Here is a 10,673-nt window from a genome sequence, read left to right on the forward strand (position 1 = left end):
TTATATATATATGAGGCGTTCAGAAGTCAACCTGATTAACTCCACTTCTGGTTATTTCAGAGTTTCTAAGTTGGCAATGTATTAAATTGACCTTTATTTTCAGTGGTCAAAGTGATTAACTCCATAGTTCAGTAAAAAGCCCACAGAATGCAATATTATTCTTGACTACAACACAGAATCAATTGTGTGTATTCAACTTTAACCTTGAATATCTCAAAATCTTTGGAAAAGGAGTTAATCATGTTGACTTCTGAACGCCTCATATATGAATGAAATCACAAACAGCCAGGGCCAGTGGCGAAGCGTCCATAGACGCGCTGGAAGCGGCGCTTCCTCTTCTGCTTTGTAATGCTGACGATTTTATTTCATTTATTTTTAGTTTGTTTTGTCCAATAACATAATTCTCTCATTGCGGAATTGCGTCTATTTCCGTTAAATATGAATTTCGTTCGCGGAATGGAATCGAGAGTGAGACCGGTAAGTTAGCCGAGTAGCCACTTTTAACCTAGCCCACACTCCATTGCCCGCGCCTCCCTGCATTTCCACTATTCGCCACTGCTAACCACCCTCACTTCTCCACTGCCCGCGTCTGCCTACTTGGAGACTTGGAGACGCTACAGCAAGCAGAGAGTCCCCATTCGCAGTGGCCAGTTCACGTGTTGGTGCTGTAAAGTGTTATTTTTCGTGGTTATTTAGATGTCTGCGTGTTGAAGTGAAGAACTTTATATTAATATGATTTCACCTGTTCCATCCATATCCCAGTATTGACTGAAATTCTTCTGAATTCATGTTGTGAGTGATCATAGTGTTGTTTGATATGGAGGCAGGAAGCTCAGATGTCGGCCGCGTGCTTCCAGCATGTAACAATAACTCACTTCGCCTTCCACTCCCTGCTGTTCAGTTGACCATCTTATTGAGCAGAAGAGTTTCAGTTCATTATGTTACAAGATAAAGTGAATAGTATTCAAAGTGGTAGGCCCTTGGGTAATCTTAAGCTAGAAATTCAACAAAAAGGACGTAAAGTATTTACGCGCCACTTTAATATGAAAATGTACGATTCAACATCGTGGTTATGTGGTTGTAGTAAATTACAAAAGTTGTTTTGCTGGCCCTGTCTATTGTTTTCCAATGAGAAAAATGTTTGGTCTAAAGCAGGTTTCGATGACCTGACTAATTTTCATAAAGCTCAAAAAAGACATACACTTTCTCAAAGTCATATACAAGTTCAAATCCAGTTAAAACAGTTCGGAAAAGTACGAATAGAATGTAGCTTGAATGAACATTTATGTTCGTCTATTGAGGCCCACAATGAAACTGTTAGAAAAAACAGGAGATTAGTTACTCATTTTATTAAAGTTGCGTGTTTCTTGGGGAAACAAGAACTAGCTTTTCGCGGCCACGATGAGTCAGCAAGCTCTATAAATAGGGGAAATTATGTTGAATTATTACACGAAAGGGCAGAGATGGATCCCGAACTACAAGCTCATTTAAATAATTCAACAGTTTTTTCAGGATTGTCAAGTGATATTCAGAATGACATCATATCATCCATTTCAGAATACATGTATCGAGAAATTAAGAAAGATGTAGGCCTAAGTCAAGCCCCCTTTGTCGCTGTTATCTTGGATGAAACGACAGATATCAGTACAAAATCACAACTGTCGACCGTAATTCGGTACCATATGTGAACATTGACGTAGTATTGAGGAAAGATTTCTAGGTTTTAGGAACATAAGTGAGGACCGTTCCGCGAATGCCCTAGCTCAGCATGTTTTCAATACTTTGATGGACTTTGTGAGAAAAAGTTAGTTGCTCAGACTTACGATGGAGCAGCCGTTATGGCAGGACAACACAGCGGGCTTCAAGTTCGGGTGTGCGAAAAATGTCCCCAAGCAATTTTTGTGCATTGCTACGCCCATAGATTGAACTTGGTTCTATCACAAGCTGTTAGTTACATCAAACAGTGTAAGATATTTTTCATCACTCTCACAGGTTTCGGGACATTCTTTTCCAAATCTACAAAGAGGACTGAAGCACTAGATACTGAAATAAGAAAACGATTTCCCAGTTTAGCTCCCACAAGATGGAACTATAACAGCAGGCTCCTAGAAACTGTGTATGAATACAAAATTGATTTACGCGATTTATTTATGTCCATAAATGAAAATTCCGACAAATGGGATTCTGATATGATTATTTTAGCTGCAGGCCTGCTTTCAAAATTGCAAGACTCTGATTTCAACTTCCTTCTTGTAGTATTCGCTTCAATTTTCCCCCACTCTGATGCACTCTTTCAAGTTCTTTAAAAAAAAATTCTTGATATTAGTTTCTGCATAAAGAGCATTGATAACTTCACTGCTCATCTTACACGGCTCAGAGAAGATTTCGGCTCTATATGGTGTAAAACTGAAATCGTCACCTCTCAGTTAGAAAGTGACTTGCTGCCCACAAACCGCACAAAGAGAGCTAGACTAGAAACTGTTTCAGGCGATGATAGGAAATCTTCATATAGAAGATTGTTTTTCGAAATAATTGATGTTATGAATGCTAACATTAACCACAGATTCAGTGACATTTTCAAGCTAAAGTTCCTCCCTCTTTTAGATGTCAGAAATTTTCACAATTTTCAAAAAAAGTTTCCGGAAGATGAACTTTCAAATCTAAAAGAGAGTTATGGTAACTTCTTTGACTTCCCTAAATTGAGAAGTGAGCTATCTGTACTGTATAAAGAACCACATATGCACAAAGAGAGTATCGTTGAATTGTATAGGTACTTAATAAATTCTGATCTTACGGACGTACTCCCAGAAGTATACAGGCTTGCCCAACTCATTATAACCATCCCAGCATCTAGCGCTTCTGCTGAAAGATCTTTTTCAACGCTGAAGCGCATAAAGACATATCTTCGAAACTCTAAAGGTCAAGATAGATTGTCGTCACTTGCTCTTCTTAGCATTGAGAAGGCTTTGCTTGCAAAACTACGGAGAATACCGACATTTAATGATGACGTCATAGATATCTTCGCCAACAAAAGTCGGAGGATTGAACTCAACTTCAAAAAATAAGGTAAGGATATTCAGGTTTTATAAAAATGTTAACATAATTCAGAAAGCAATTAAATTTATATAATCTATGGCAAAAGTTGGAAAAGACCCTTCTATAGACGAGCTTCCCCTACTCTTGGACCCACGCCTCGCCACTGGCCAGGGCCATTGTTATTTTTTATATAAGGGTTTGGTCAAAAGAGGTTCAAATCAGATTGACATATGTCTCTATAAATTTCTTACTTCTTTGCCCAACACAGTAAATAACCAGGTAATTTTATTTTTAGACAATTGTGCTGGACAAAACAAGAACAAATCCATTGCCTCATTACTTTTGTACTGCGTAACTGACCTGAGTCATATTAATGTCATAACTAGGGAAAGGAAGTTCATGCATTTGCATATTTGTTCTCTATCGTTGTGTGAATATGCTGAAAGATTATCTACATGAATCACAAATTTCCGAATACAATGATATTACTTTTATTGTGCATAAAAGTGCATATTTTGCCTTTATTTATAAAAGCATCATATTTTAACATTTATGCAGGGAAACTGCATATTATGTATGTTTATTAGTCTTTCTCTCATTTTTAAAAGTGTGTAACCTCGTAAACACGACTAATTTATGTTTATGAATTTTGAATGTAACGATGACACCCTCATAGGGAGCCTCTCAAGTTAGCAATTGGTATTCCTTTACTGCAGTGTTTAGCAGATTTCGATAGAACAATAGCCAGTTTAACATCAGTTCCAGGAAATGTCGGAGATAAAGTGAACGAGAAAACAGCAAATATTCTTTCCAAAAAAACCCTGGTTATTATCAACTTAAAGAAATTCAAGATATTCTTGAAGGAAAAACACCCCAAAAACCAAGAAAATGTTCTATAGAACAGCTCCCAGCTTTTGCGCAAGCCCCTCTTACTTCTTGTGACGTAGAACGAAGTTTTTCACGCTACAAAGCTATGCTGAGAGACAACAGGCGAAGAATGACAACAGAAACGTTACTGCTTAGTTGTGAACTGTAACAGCATAAATGGAGCATTCAACAATGAGGCAATCACTTCAAAATCCATAGACTAAACGTAAGTTACCTATACTGGTACCTTATTATTCTGTTAAAATAATCTCAGACTGATAATGCATATTTTGTAGCATATTTATCTATTTTTACGGCATAAATGCATACATATTCTTCACGTTTTCAGGGCATGAACTTCCTTTCCCTGGTCATAGCACAGAAATTTTTAATCACAGGTCTTACCCAGAACGAGAATGACTGTGCATTCTACAGTTAAACGGTGGGGTGGGAAGAGTTCTTAAAGGAGGACCTATTATACTGCCAACACAATAGGTAGGTACCAGTACTGAAATTGGTCAAGAGAAAAGGCAATACCCTATGTACAAAGTCAATGAACTAGATATACCGGTCGACCTGGTTGGCAAGTTGGTATAGCGCTGGCCTCCTATGCCCAAGGTTGCGGGTTCGATCCTGGGCCAGGTCGATGGCATTTAAGTGTGCTTAAATGCGACAGGCTCATGTCAGTAGATTTACTGGCATGTAAAAGAACTCCTGCGGGACAAAATTCCAGCACACCCAGCGACACTGATATAACCTCTGCAGTTGCGAGCGTCGTTAAATAAAACATAACTTTATTATTAGATATACCAGTACCAGACATCTTAGAAAATAGAGCTACATTTGACTAACAAATAAACATATACTTTTTCTGACTACAAGATGCAATTTATTTATTATTATTGTTGTTGCAGTCATCCTGGTTGGTGTAATTTATTTCTTTTTATTGTTGTAATAATCCTGATACCAACCAATCTCATTTTGTTTCAAAATCTATATTTGGCATATTTTTCCATTGTATTATCTGAACTTATTACATAGTCATATAAGGAAAAACCTGTTGCAAATAATAAAATATTATGATATACAGTTATATCTGAGAAGTTTTGTCTGGATATTTTAATGCGAAAGTGATGCAACTAAAAAAAAGTCACATAAAAATTACATAAAATGTGTGTGTGTGTGTGTGTGTGTGTGTGTATGTGTGTGTGTGTGTGTGTGTGTGTGTGTGTGTGTGTGTGTGTGTATCTAATGCTCTGGATTTAACAATGAAGTCATCATTCTTTTTGCTTCCCAATATTTTGATGGAAGGTCCACAAATTTCCTAAGAGTTTCACAATTAGCCAGGTGCCCCATCTCCATGTCCTCTTCTCTGGTGCACAGTAAGCATTTAGGTGAATTCAGTACTCCAATACGATGGAGGTGTTTACTGAGGCAATCATGACCAGTAATCAATCTAAACATGGCCAAGGGAGATTTTAGAGGTAGATCAGGAATTAGTTTTGGATCTTTGAGTGATTCTTTCCATTTTGAATTTTGATGTTTTGCCTGTTGGTTGTTACTTATTCTTTTTATGACTCGCTTTATTTATTCATATGGGAACTTTAAATTTGTTTTTAAGTTGATTTTAGTTCCTTTCTTTGCTAACATATCTGCTTTCTCATTACCGTTCAGTCCACAGTGGGCCGGGATCCATTGGAAGACCACTTTTTTATTTAGCATTTGAATTTGTTTTACCATGCAATGAATTTCTTTTACTTTTTCCATTTTAGGGGATGTAGTTGAGCTGATGGACTGGATTGCAGCTTTGGAGTCAGACAGGATGACTATGTTTTTGCACTGGTTTAGCCAACAAATACATTTTGAAGTGATGTATAAATAAATGGCTTCAACTTCACCATCAAAATTTGTTGTGTACTTGCCAAAATTTTTATAAAGAGAAAAGTATTGATAAGTAGCTCCTGTTCCAGCTCCTTCATTTTGATCCATGAGAGATCCATCAGTGTAAATGTACAACCAGTCTTTTTGTGGATATTTTCTATTAATTGTTTGTAGGGCAATGGATTTTGCTACTTCTGGATTTATATCGTTTTTGTTGAAGACTTCATCAAGATCAAGGCAGCAGTCTACTTTGAAGTTATTTGAAGTGGATTAGGTCGAGACCAAGAGGGCGTGTCCCCAGGTGGCGGATCGGGGAATGCCTCTCAGAAATGAGTGGTAGGAGAGAAATAAAATATCTCCCGTGGACCAACAGGTAATTATCTATGCTAGCCTGTCATGGCATAGAGATGCGTCCCACAGGAGGCAGACGTGGGAACGGTCGGTGGATTCAAGTAAGCCCTCCCAGCTAGGTCCGAAGGACCCGCTGACCAAAGACAGGTGTTGGGGGTTGAGAAAGGACAGTACAACCACCAACTCTTAAAAACATGGTGTCCTTCGAGAAAATGGTTAAAATCAGCTCATGAAATGTTGCATCCCAAATTACATAAAATAAATACCGACAAAATTAATATTTTAATATACTTTCATAACAATAATGAATGTATATACCAATTTTCATTGCTGTGAGATGATTATCTGATTTACCATCTACAATGAAAAACTTTACGAATATGTATTATATATTTTTCACGTGTTAAATATTACAGTACCTGGTTAACTAGTTTCAGAGTTCTGAAGATGGCCCATAACAGGCTGACACTAGTTAATTAGGTACTGTAATATTTAACACGCACAAGATATATAATACATATTCCGAAGTGATATAGTGTTAAAAGTTGTGTAATCAAAATGGAAAACTTTAAATGTCTCTACTGAAAAATCTCTATTTTTGAGTTGTAACAGTCTCGTTCTGAGTCATCAAGTTATTTTCCAAGATGATATCATTAAAAGCGACATACGCAGCAGATTAAATCGGTTAAGGCACTTGCCTGCTGATCCGGAGTTGTGCTTGGGTGCGGGTTCAATTCCCGCTTGGGCTGATTACCTGGTTGGGTTTTTTCCGAGATTTTCCCCAATCGTAAGGCAAATGTCAGGTAATCTACACTACTGTCTTAGGCAGTAAAAATACCATGAAAAATAAAGTATTTATTACCAAAGTACCGTATTTAGAAAACACAGAAAAAAGCAATATCACACACAAGAGTCACAGAGTAGGTTCATGGCACTAATATGATGTGTGGCCGTCTTTAGACAACAATATCTCTTGAATTCTCTTAGATATACTTTCTTGCAATTTCTGGAGAACTGTGGCAGGAATATTCCTCCACCTGCCACAATATAGCTGCAGACTTTGGCTACTTTTTTACCTTCTCTTTGCCCAGATAATCCCAAAGACACTCGATAATATATAAATCTGGACTATGAGGAGGCCAGTCCAACAGCTGAACATCTCCTCTACCTTGTTTTGCTGCAAGTAGGTTTTCACTATATTTTCTGTGTGCTTCGGATCATTTTCCTTTTGAAAGACAAAATATCTTCCAATTAATCGCGAACCTGATGGCATTGCATGATGAATCAATATTTGTTTGTATTTAACAGCTGTCAGCTTACCTTCAATTCTTATTAATAACTCACTCCATTAACTCCATATTTCCACACTACCACCCCCGTGTTTCATTGTTGGTTGCAGACATGCCTCCTTTAATCATTCTCCTTTCCTCCGCCTGACATACTGCCTTCGATGACTTCCAAAGATTTCAAATTTTGATTCGTTGCTCCAAAGGACTTGTTTCCATTATTGGCTCCCTATAGTTTGTGTTCTCTGGCAGATGATAATCGCTTTGTCCTATTACCCTTCTGTAAGAGAGGTTTTTTTGCAGTAACAAGTCCATGAAGACCATTTTTGATGAGTGACCGTCATACTGTAGATGCATGTACTTTAGTATTACTGTTTTCAGAAAGTTCTGCTGCCAGCTGTGCACTTGAAGCTGCTCTACTTCTCAGGGCTGTCACTTTCAGATATTGTTCATCCCTTGCAGTCAATTTCTTGGGCCTGCCAGTCCGCTTTCGATCATCTACTGTCCCCAACTGTAGCTTTTCTCTCAGAATCTCCTGCACTGCGCAATACTTGCTTGACAATGATACTGCCAGTGGTGAGTCAAAGTATATCTTACCCCTACTTGCGAGTTTCGCATCCCTGTACTATAACCTTCAGATTCATCCACTTCATCTGATGAAGAATACATAATTTTATAAATTTATCGAATAACTGTTTTCAAACATTCTTTTTCTGGCACAGATGGACCTATAAAATTTGCTCACTTCCTTCTTGTTATTAACTTACTGTTATCTTATTTATTTTCTCATAGATATAATGCTACAGCGCTGGATGATCAATTATATCTATTAAAAATATTGTAGACCTAGATGTGAAATACTTTTTGTGGAGTGGCCAATGAGTATTGTAATTACTCTTATTAAATTTGTAATATCAAATTCTGTATATTTTCAGAAACCTAATCTTGACATCATACTTCATGTACCGGGACTTCTCATGAAATACCAGGTAATAGTGATCGGATATTGACTTCTGATGAATATAGTCAGGTATGACCAACATTTTACAATATGACTCATTTAAAGTTCTTAAAATATTGGCTAATGTTGTATTAAGTTGTGAAATAAGAATATTAAAATTACCAACGTAATTCCAAATATGAAATAAAAATGTCATGAAAATGATGTTCTTTGCCATTATACAGCAAGGTATGTTAAATATGTGTCCATTGTAAAATTCTTGCAAATCCAGTTTTCTTCCATTGCAGTATTTTCTCTCTTTGGTGTAATCCTTCCCCGAGATGAACGATAAGAAAGATGATGGTTTGTTTTTAGCCTCCCCAAAAATATATATAGACTGCTAAAATTTCTCTCATTTCAATTCCTCAGGATTTGTAAGAGGCTTCTCAAAATACACACGCACGCACACACACACACACACACACACACACACACACGTGTTCTGCCCAAGGGCAGGCCTTTCACTGCAAACCCGGCATTCTCCAATCTTTCCTATTCTCTGCCTTCCACTTAGTCTCTGCACATGATCCTTATACAGTGCATAACAGTGTTGTTCGTACACCTCATATATTATTAAACTGACCTTTGAAATGACCTTAAAATTCAAAATATATCAATCAAAGTAAATGCATTATTAATATTAGAGGAGAAAAATTCGCTCCGGCGCCGGGGATCGAACCCGGGTCCTTGGTTCTACGTACCAAGCGTTCTGACCACTGAGCTACACCAAATTCAATCCACAGCACTAGATCGAATTCTCCTCCTTCAATGTTTCTCTTTATGGCCTGACTCCAAGTTAGGCATATATGTTAACGTATATGTCCAATGTCAACTGCCATTATACTAGGAGCGTACTCAGCTGAGTGACTTATTTGGCCGGGATTCAGCAGTTAAGTGCACAGTTATCTGTGCAGACATATGCACTGCTAGCTATGAGAATATTATAGATTTATTAATTTGTCATACAGAATATTCTCTGTAATATTGACAATTAATATTTGAGGAGAAAAATCCGCTCTGGTGCCGGGGATCAAACCCGGGTCCTTGGTTCTACGTACCAAGCGCTCTGACCACTGAGCTACGCTGAATTCAATCTACAGCACCGGATCGAATTCTCCTCCTTCAATGTTTCCCTTTATGGCCGGACTCCAAGTTAGGCATATATGTTGACGTATATGTCCAATGCCAACTGCCATTATACTAGGAGCGCACTCAGCTGAGTGACTTATATCGTCGTTGTTTCTGCAATAATCCCTATGTGCAAAATACACAATTTTTCAATTGGAGGAAAAAACACATTTATTCATCATTGTACGTAGGTGATTGTGAATTCTTACATTTTAGAAAGAAAGAAATATAATTACATATAGGAGATTTTATTATTTGCTGTATCACTATTTAAGTTATTTAATAGAAAGAAAAATCTGAAAATTGATAAATATGTCACTTAGGAGTTATTGCAGGAACAATGACGACATGTAGCTATACACAGGGTTGCCAGGTGATGAGTGATATTATGGTAATATGATACTGAAGTTATCCCTATATATACCAAAGATTATAATAAATTCTTACACTACGAAATATGCAGTTTGTATCAAAACTTTATTTTTCACTAAGTAAACTCAACCTTAAACCAACAATTCTCTTTAAACCTCAAAACCTTTGATTAAACCAGTTTCATAATGTTGAAAAATTAGACAAGCTAAATGTACAAAATTGTGTTTGTTTTTGAGCAACATTAAACTGACACTGAGAATTTATTTTAACAATAACGATAAAATTAAAATTCAATCATTCAACATTATTCATCTCATATCTATACATAATCAGCTCATGATCTTTGTTATTCTATCAGAATAAATCACAATCTTAACTAATCATTACAGCATGCAGACTTACGATGTGGATTCGTTTCAGCCTAGCAAAATCTTTAAGTGCCATGGCCGATCTTCAAAGGAAAAGGAAAGCATCTTTTAGAATTTAAATAATTTCACCAAAATCCCACAATATGCACAAAATAAAAACTCGGTGGGCTATAATTTAATTAGTTTTAGAGAAAAACCCAAGTACAGTGGCCAGTTTACCTTCACATCATAGGTTGAGATATAGGCCTATGGTTCCCAAACACGGACACCAAGCCTTTCCAGTCTGAGCTGATGGCTCCAGTTCTAGTCAACTACAGACTGACCCAGCCTACACCATCGAACTGGCGGCCAAAGGGCCATTGACGCATGTACGTAGAAACGAGA

This window comes from Periplaneta americana, chromosome 9 (genome assembly GCF_040183065.1).
Source record: "Periplaneta americana isolate PAMFEO1 chromosome 9, P.americana_PAMFEO1_priV1, whole genome shotgun sequence".
Lineage (NCBI taxonomy): Eukaryota > Metazoa > Arthropoda > Insecta > Blattodea > Blattidae > Periplaneta > Periplaneta americana.